This window comes from Rhagoletis pomonella, unplaced genomic scaffold, assembly GCF_013731165.1.
Source record: "Rhagoletis pomonella isolate Grant_MI unplaced genomic scaffold, Rhpom_1.0 Rhpom_scaffold_01065, whole genome shotgun sequence".
Taxonomy (NCBI): Eukaryota; Metazoa; Arthropoda; class Insecta; order Diptera; family Tephritidae; genus Rhagoletis; species Rhagoletis pomonella.
This window is the reverse complement of record NW_023459619.1, coordinates 38407-48318: the sequence shown is the minus strand read 5'-3', so window position 1 is coordinate 48318 and position 9912 is coordinate 38407. Positions and strand designations below refer to the sequence as shown.

At 34.0% G+C, this 9912-nt stretch overlaps 1 pseudogene; it reads left to right on the top strand.

Annotated features, from left to right (window-relative positions):
* The first annotated feature begins 1300 nt into the window (after positions 1 to 1300).
* LOC118751889 overlaps positions 1301 to 9912 on the top strand; it is a 21498-nt pseudogene continuing 12886 nt past the window's right edge.

Here is a 9912-nt window from a genome sequence, read left to right as displayed (position 1 = left end):
TATTAAATACATGATTATGTTTTTGTTATGTTTTTTCTAATAAGTAATCATTATTTAATAAATATGTCTGGTTTTTTCATTTAATTATACCATCGTCGTTGAAATAGATACTTTACTATTGTCGTATGTTCTGTGGACAAAACAAAGTGGTGAGTAAACGCTACTTACGACAAATGTATACGGAATGAAAAGTAAATTTTCTCATTAACGTTAAGAGATATTAAATGTAGAATTATGGAAAATCAAAACTAATAACACCAACTACGTCTCCTTCAAAAGTTACAAAAATCTACCGTACAGTTTCGGATTAATTCGACCTTAAACTTCAAAGTCAATTTTCTCAAAACCGTGTTTTGTAACATTCGACATCCGTTTTCTGAGACGACGATAAGTCTAGAATATCAACAATCTAGCGATGCGAAGACCAAAAATGTGGCTAGATAGAACTTTTTGTCCTGATTTCAGCCCTACCAAAATTATCTGGCGAAAGTAAAAAATAAAGAAGATATCAATGGTTAAAGTTAAATTTTCTCATTTTTTTAATATTAATATCTTCTGGACAACATAACCTATTAAAAAACTAATGACGTCAAAATAAAGGTAATTAATTTGTCTTTCATGCGTGTATATAATTTATATGCTTTTTTTTTATATTTTTAGTCCGGAAATACTAAAAAACAAAATAAAATTAGTTGTAAAACTGGTTATAGTATATACGTCGCATAAAAGGCATTTAAATTATATTGAAATTATCATCAATATATTTTTAATCGGTTAAGTAGTTTCCGAGATATTAAACACATAAGAAATAGATAAGTTGAACTTTAACCTCTTTTATTGGTTTTGGTTTTTATTTGCACCAAATAATTTTGGTATGGTTGCAATTTGCGTAAGAAGTTCTATCGTTCCTCATTTCTTGTTTTTTTTTTGTATAGCTAAACGGTTGGTATTCTAGACTTATGTGTGTGACTGTTAAATCCTGTAGTACGGGAACAGACTAAATGAGAATAAGAAAAAGTAAACAAAAAAATTTCACATAAAACTCTGAGTTTCTTAAATACCCCAATGTGAACGCCTGACAGTAGTTCATAAACTCAAAACGTTAAACTCGAGTGAATGGCTCAATGAGAACGTAATATTAGTTATCCAATGTAGAAATCCGAATTTCTCTAACGTTAGAGACTGTGTTTGCTGGGATTGCATTGGTTAATTTTGAATTTCAACAATCACACCTTTGTCTTAATACCTAAGTGCGTACATATGTAAATATGTATATGATTTTATTCTCATTTAATCACAGGTGTGGATATTCGGTGACGTCTGGTGCCGCATATGGCTTGCTGTCGATGTGTGGATGTGTACAGCATCAATATTGAACCTGTGCGCAATTTCTCTTGATAGATATGTAGCTGTTACGCGTCCTGTTACCTATCCAAGTATAATGTCGACGAAGCGCGCCAAGTCGCTGATTGTTGGAATTTGGGTGCTATCATTTGTTATTTGTTTTCCGCCACTAGTCGGTTGGAAGGAGCAAAAGGTAAATATGAATATATCTACTATATGTACATACTAGGTATGTACGAAAAAATATGTTTGGCTGTAAGCCTTCTTAAGCCTCTTTCTTTTGGCGCCCATATTGCAATATCCACTTTTTCTTATCAATTTACTTAAACTACAATTTTCAAAACGGTGGCTACTCTCTAATTTTTTTCTTTCTATATTTTAAGTTAGACCTCTATCAATATATCGGTGAAAACTGCATTCAATTCTCTGTATTCGTTTTCGAGTGATGCGCAAAATTGCAAAAAGGCAAAAAAAGGCAAAACAAAATAGCGAAAAAGGCAGGAAAAGACACTAGGAATTGCAAAAAAAAGGAAAATAAGACACTAAAAAAATACAGAAAATACGAAGAACAAACAAAAAATACATTTATTTTGGAAATATTTATATTACAAGTAAACAGAGAAAAACTATGAACTAGTTTCATTATATGAAAATTTTGTACTTTGAATCTTTGACTATTTTATCCTTTCGAGTTTCTTACTCATAAAACTTTAATCTGTATAGTTGTAGTAACATTGAACCACAAGATGTATTTTGAAGTTTTCTGGCAGCATTTTCATTCGATTTTCGCGAAGAAAAGCCTTCAATGTACTAAATGTGCGCTCGACGTAAGTTGATACAAGTGAAGCCCAATTCAAATATGGAACGTTTGAAACGTTCATATTATCAGGAATAAGGCCGTTTTCCTCGCCCTTTACAATTTTATCCACACCCCTTATTGTCTCCAAGCCTACGTTAGCTGAGAAAAGGCCTTTGAATTTTTCCAACACCAATTTGGCAAGAGGTCCCTGCGCCTCTATAAGCCGCGTGGGCATGTGTATATTTTTTAATCTTAAAAAACAAATTGTAAATGCTATAATCACTTTTTTAAAGGTAGAAAAGGCAAAAAAAAAAGCAAGTATCTTAAAAAAGGCAACATCAAATGTGTATATATGGAATCAGGGAAAGCCAAATCGTGGACATTCTTAATCGAATATACTCTATCTCTTTAGCAGAAAATCGGAAATTTCCATAAAATCCGTTCCCTGGTGATAAGCAATAACATATAAATGTAAAATAACAAGAAATTAATGTCTAAAAGTGAATATTTTTCGTATTTCTTATACTTATCGATATAAATCACACAAACGCAAACTTTAAGAATCAAAAATTGAAAATTCAAGTGTTTTTAAATGTTTGGAATGAGAATCTAAGCATGAGAACAGAAACCCAAAGTATACGGCAGTACGGTTTGGCAGCACTAACAAATGACACAAACATATATTCTGACATTGCTACTTTTAACTTTCAAATAAATTTTCTTTATGCTAAATATTTGTTTAAGTGAATATTATTTAGTTTAAATGGAATTTCCCTCATTTAGTGAGTTCATTTTTATAATTTCGTCTTCTTCGTGCTAGTAGTATAAAATTAGTGCTGCCAACTCCAACAAGAATGATCCAGACCGTTTCCGTGGGGAATGATCGTGATACTGAGCTGGATAATCCAAATGAAAACAACTAATGATTTTTCAAATAAGGCAGATCGGAATATGCGCTCTCTGGGAAGACAATACCTACGGTTGCCAGACGTACTGATTTTATCAGTACAGTACTGATTTTTCAACTCTTGTACTGATTTTACTCATTTCTTCAATCAGTACGCTAATGTCCTGATTTTCCAAAATTTGTACTGATTTGTACTGAATTTTCAATTCAAACAAAATACTTTAGGATTTTCTTACGCTTTTTAAACTGTACTATAAAAAGTAAGATGAAAATAATTTAATTATAGTTGACATGTTTCACTTATTTAATTAATACAACAAAAAGTTCAATCGTGTTATGGGCATATCTCCGGGTCTTTGCGTACCAGTTGCGATAATATGATGGAGCTTAATTTATTTAAAAAGAAGGCTGACTTTTTTTTGTCGAGTGTCGCTAGTTATCTCGAAAATAACTTTCAGTTTAATAACAACAAATTTGAATATTCGAATGGCTTTTGCCTATAACTTACAACTCTTTTTCACAATTTACTGACACTTTAATAATATTGCATAAAAGATATAGAGTTAGATACTCTCTTTAGCGAATTCTTAGTCTTTTAAAGTTTTTGGGTAGTTGAAAAAATAAATTTAAGCCATCAGGAATTATATGTATATGAAGTCCTTAAATAGTGGTACTTCTCCGCAGTTTGAAAATATATATAATTTGGTTTTTTTTTTTCAATACTACACTAAAACGAAGCAACTCAGAGGATTTTAAGTATAAATATATATATATATATATTTGCTTGCTGGCGCAAAGAGAGCAACCGGCTTCTAATTAAAATTATTTAAAGTGAACTTCATATCCATATCGTTGTAAAGCTCATACAGCTCATCGTTCCATCGTCTGCGGTACTCGCCGTCGCCATCGCGTAAAGGCCCGTAAATCTTCCTCAAAATCTTTCTCTCAAACACTCCAAGAGCCGCCTCATCGGATGTTGTCATTGCCCATGCTTCTGCGCCATATACCAGCACGGGCGTGATGAGTGACTTATAGAGCGTGGTTTTCGTACGTCGAGAGAGGACTTTACTCCTGAATTGCCTACTCAGTCCAAAGTAGCACTTTTTGCAAGAGTAATTCTGCGTTGGATTTCAATGCTGACATTATTAGCGGTGTTAAGGCTGGTTCCCAAGTAAACGAAATTCTCTACTTTCTCGAAATCGTAACTGTCAACAGTGACGTTGGTGCCAAGGCGCGAATGTGCTGACTGATTGTTTGATGCCAGGAGATACTTCGTCTTGTCCTCGTTTACCACCAGACCCATTCGCTTTGCTTCCCTATCCAACTTGGAAAAGGCAGAACAGACTTCGCGGTTTTTGGTACCGATGATGTCGATGTCATCGGCATAAGCCAGCAATTGCACGCTCTTGTAGCAAAACTGACTTCAATTTCGCTGTAAATTAAACAAAGCAAAACATGAATTTTATGCGATGGAATTTTCCACAGAAAGTAAGGTTAGAAAGTAATTTTTGGATATCTACATATATATTAGGGATGCCAAAATATCAGGAATATTGGGATCCCGGGTTTTCCCGGGAAATTGAGTCATAAATTTTACGAACATGAGTAAAAAACAATATCTGCAAGCATTTAAACATACCATTAAATAAAACTATTTAAAACTTACGATAAACTGATTGTAAAACTCATATATCGCTAGCTTAGGGTGAAAAGTTGCTAACTTCACTTTTAATAAAAAATCTTATTTTGATATAGGAGGCTAGATAAGTTAAAATTGCATCGTTTCGAAAAGGGTAAAGGTCCTGGTTTTATGTTTTCTAGTTTATATTCAATGAAAAGAAAATTTGCTAAGGCCAAAAAAGCTCCGAAAATTCGATAAGGCCAAAAAAGTTCGAATTCTTTTAATAAAGATCAAAACCCTCTGATCCGTATGGAGTTTTGCTTTGCTTTAAACAGGCAAAATGTTGTACTCAAAGTTTTGCGAAATACTTGAAGAAACTCAATATACGAAGCTTTTTCCTCCCCTGTACAATTTTTACATTGGGACTTAACAACTTTGCACTCTACGCTTGCGATATTTATTTATTCAATCAGACAACTTTTAAAGTAAAACATTTTTTTAATTGTATTTAAAAAACCATGTGATTGAGGAACGTATACATCACAAATAATAATTTAAATACCAGGTACTTTTGAAAGTAACGATTAATAAAAAAGCATAAAACAAAAATATACAAAAACAATTTGTCTAAACATGTTTATTCTACTCTATAAAGAAATGGCGAATGGAGAATTGTTTGCCATTTTTTCGCAATTTACTAGAAATTTTGAGGGTGTACGAGTCAAACGGATCTCAGAATCGGATTCAACGGGTCGAAATACATGTTGGTAGTTGGGTCTGGTTAAAAACACACACCCATTTTTTGCCGGTGTTGTTATTATTGCACTTAAAATGTTTTCGTAAGAGCAGCAAAGCATTCAAAACGGAGTCTTCTAAGCTTGAGCTGCAGTTTTTACATACGAAACCTACTATTAAAAAACATATTTCGGCATCAACACTTTTAGGCTGAACTGTCAAAAGGTAGACATAATCCATTTGAAGATAATGACCCCTATCTCCTCCATTACAAAATATTTGAAATTCTTTTGTGCTGGTAAAATTGTAAGTTTTTCGATTTGAGGAAGTTTTGAGTAGATTGATCTAAAAAATTATCTAACTTTAACTTAAAACTCTCTGTTTCGCTTACATTAGCGACGCTATGAGTAAATGCATTGAAATCTTCTTCAAAAAAGGCTCAGACTGCAATTTAAAAGTACAGTTTCAAGCTTTTTGTTAATTGCAGTCAAAACGGCATTTTAAAAAATCATACTTCAAAATTCATAAACAAATTCTTACTATCAATTCGATATTTCAAAATTTCCGGGATCCCGGGGTTAATGAAAGCAAATCCCGGGATTTTCTGGACGTCAAATACGCCGGAATCCCGGGATTCCGGGATCCCGGGATTGGCATCCCTAATATATATATCTTACTCGAAGCATGGTTCAATAACTACAGGTTGTTGCAATCGTACAAAAACAACATTTACCGTTGGTATCTATTTGGTATTTATATATGTATTCATATTCGTATGTATACATACACCCTGCATACCAGGATTTCATAGAATTCTGAAAGGTTTCACAATTTTTTTTAAGAATTATCTTTAAGAAATCGTACAGAAATTTCTTTACTAGTTCTTGTCAACCGCTTCATATGTTTTTCTTTAAAGATTCCTAAAAGAATCGTAACAAATTTCCGATACTCTTAAAGATTTCGGGAGCATTTGTTTGCAGGGTATGTATTTGCGTATATGTGTATGTATACACGGATATGTAAACAAAGCAAAACAGACGATAATATGACACAATCGTGCTCATAAGAAGAAGCATAGCTTCTTTCGGTATCACCTGTAATTGATGCCCCTTGACTCGAAGGCATTTTTGGTGCAGCATAAAAGATCTGCACCGTTCGTTCGATTTTCAAGAATAGGGTGTCAAATTAAAGCGCTTGGCCTGTGGATGTGCAAACTAGTTTTATTTTTTCGAAAAGAGTTGCCACTCAAGTTATTTTCTAATCAATGCCCTCAGATCCGCACCGTCCGTTCGATTTTCAAAAGTGAGGTACCAAATTAAAGGGCCTGGGGTGTGGATGTTCAATAAGGTTTTAATTTTTCGAAAAAAGTTGCCACCTGTTAAGAAATTTAGCTCAAATTAATTAAAAAGTTAAACCAATTATTAAATATAGGTATCAATCGAGATGGTTTTAAAAAGGCTTTATAACTTAACTATGTATAGGAGGGTTGCCACATGTTAAAAAAAAATGTAATTCAATTTTAATTAAAGGAATTTGGTAAGTGAAAAAGGTATATATATATATATATGGGTGTCATACAAAAGAGGTTTAAGAAGGTAGTAGTTTGAAAATATGTTGAATAGGGCTGCCACCTATTTCAGAAGTCTAATTGAACTATTTTTTATGTGTAATATTAACGATGGATGTAAAATGAAAGAGCTTCAAGAAATACTCAGTTTGACAATTTAGAACATTTTTGATGTGTTTGAGGGTTGCCCCAGTTTAAAGGGCTCAACTAAAATTATTTAATAAGTTAAATGAATTACTAACCGATGGTTATCAATGAAAATGGGGTTAAAAGCCTTTATTTAAGAACTAAATTTAGGAGGATTGCCACGTGTCAAAAAAATAAATTTCCACTTAATTCATCAGTTACATGAAATATTTATAATAATGTCAGACGAAAAATATTTAGGGAAAGTTTAGTTCGAAAATAATTTTTAAGAGGGTTGCCGTCAGCTTTGAAAGTGGTATTTCGTTTAATTATACATAAGTTACATGAAATTTCAAAATATGGCTGTTAAAAGAACGAGTGTTAAGAAATCTTTAAGCTGAACATTTTTTTTTTGTTAAAAAAATTTAACTCAAATTATTTAATACGTTAAATGGATTGTCAAAAGATGGGTTCATCTTTCAAAACTTTAAAGAGTAAAAAATTGCCCGGGCATCTTTAAGAAGATAGACAAGCGATATAAATGTTTTTTTTTTTTGATTTTGTGAAATGAGTGACTATCGCTTTGATAACTTCCAACAGTGACAGTGACGTAGAAGTGACATGGTGGCGATAGGCGATAAAATTCTCTTCCATTTGCTGCAGGGACATTTTGTCAAAACTTTAATGTCAATAGTGAGCAACCCTTTAATTATTGAATCATGAAGCTTTTTTTATATACATTTTTCTTTATCTCTAATACATGTATATACATACCTTTTTCCAAATTTTCTTCCACTTTCATATCAGCAATTAGTGCAATCCACATATATACATGGAAATTACACACTTTTTCCTTCAACCACCGCAACATTGGCATCGGTGCAACATCAACAAACACAGCAGCCAAAACAATATCAGAGCAATGAAAAAATTGTTTTAACGGAGACAACTTCAGTAATGTCGATGACAGCTGCAGATGGTTTTAACTATCATGACTCCGCTTTTGTGGCCCTGGAGAGTGATGAATTCATGGATGGTACAATGCCTGCGACACTTTTCTACGGGAAGCCTTTGTGTGACTCGAAGTGTGAATTAACTAATGATCGCGGCTATGTAGTGTATTCGGCGTTGGGCTCCTTCTATATTCCAATGCTTGTGATGCTCTTTTTTTTATTGGCGCATATACCGGGCGGCTGTGAGAACAACGCGGGCTATCAAACAAGGATTCAAAACCACTAAAGGTAAGAGCAGTTACTATTTAATGCTTCAAAAATATTCCGTCTTTTGGTTTTTTTTTTGTTAGTAGTTTTAGCTGGCAATAATTTACAATATTTAATGTATATATTATTAACCGCAATATATTTATTCATACACCTCCAATACATGTACATACATAGACACGTACACCTATTCCACACTTGCTGGTGCAAAATTTTGTTGTCGTAAAATTGGTTATACATACTACGTATTAAAGCAACCGTTCAAAATACATATTCTGTATCCAGTAGGTATTTATACATAGATACATATGACTACATATTATTCAATAGGGGTATTCTTGAAATTTTGCAAAGCCGTTGCACGTAGCACGGATTGCATAATTTGCAAACACCCAACAACAAAATGCATGCGGAGAAGCATTTCCTATCGTTGCAAAGTATGAAACGTCTGAACCCATGCACATATTTTGCTAAAAAGCATAGCAAGATAAATGCGACTCTGTGCTAGCTGCTTTGTTGTTGGAATTGCTACATATTTGGCTGACTTCCAAAACTCTCAATTGCTTTGCATACGTACAAAGTAGAATGTCCCATAACGCCGAACTACAAAATGTTGACAATGTATCTTTTCTCTGCCAACTGACGTCAATTGGAAATGTCAAGTCCTTCTCCACCTGGTCTTTCCATTGCCTCCCTCTTCCTCTGCTACCACCAGCGAGTTCCGAGCTGAATACTTTCAGAGCTGGGGCGTCGGTGTGCCCAAGTAAACGATATACTCTACTTTGTCAAAATTCAGAGCTGGGGCGTCGGTGTGCCCAAGTAAACGAAACTCTCTACTTTCTCGAAATTATAACTATCACAGTGACGTGGGTGCGAAGGCACAAATGTGCTGACTGTTTGTTTGATGACAGGAGATACTTCGTCTTGTTCTCGTTTACCACCAGACCCATTTGCTTTGCTTCCTTATCCAACTTGGACTTCGCGGTTTTTGTTACCGATGATGTCGATGTCATCGGCATAAGTCGGAAATTGCACACTTGTAGTAAATTGTTTCTGAGCGGTTCAGTTTGGGGGCGAACGGCTCGGAGAGGTCTTTCCCAATTCTGACGGAGCTGGTGGTATTGCCCAACGTCAAAGTGATGCCAAATTCAGACGAAGTGCTATCGTACTCTTTCAAATTTGGAATAGTATTTTTGCATTTCGTGCAATCCGTGCATCGTGCAAGACTAGTATTTTCTAAATATATTAGGGCAATCATCTAAACGAGTAAATTCCTCGTAGCCACGGAATCCTCGTAAACTAACTTAATTCTGCATGGAAAACCAGTATACTATTACGAGGCATTTACGCTTTTAGATGAATACCCATACTGATGTATATACAAAGTATATACACATTTAGAAAGCTTCCATATACGAGTATACATACATATGTACATTAGGGTGATTCAAAATTGGAACTTTTTGAATTTCGACTGAGAACGTTCGGATTCTTGAAGATAAGAGAAAGGACAAGTTTATTCTAAAATTTCAGCTTATTTGAACAAGATTTAGAGGTCGCTCAACGCTGTTGTTTGTTTTCCGGAAACTACAG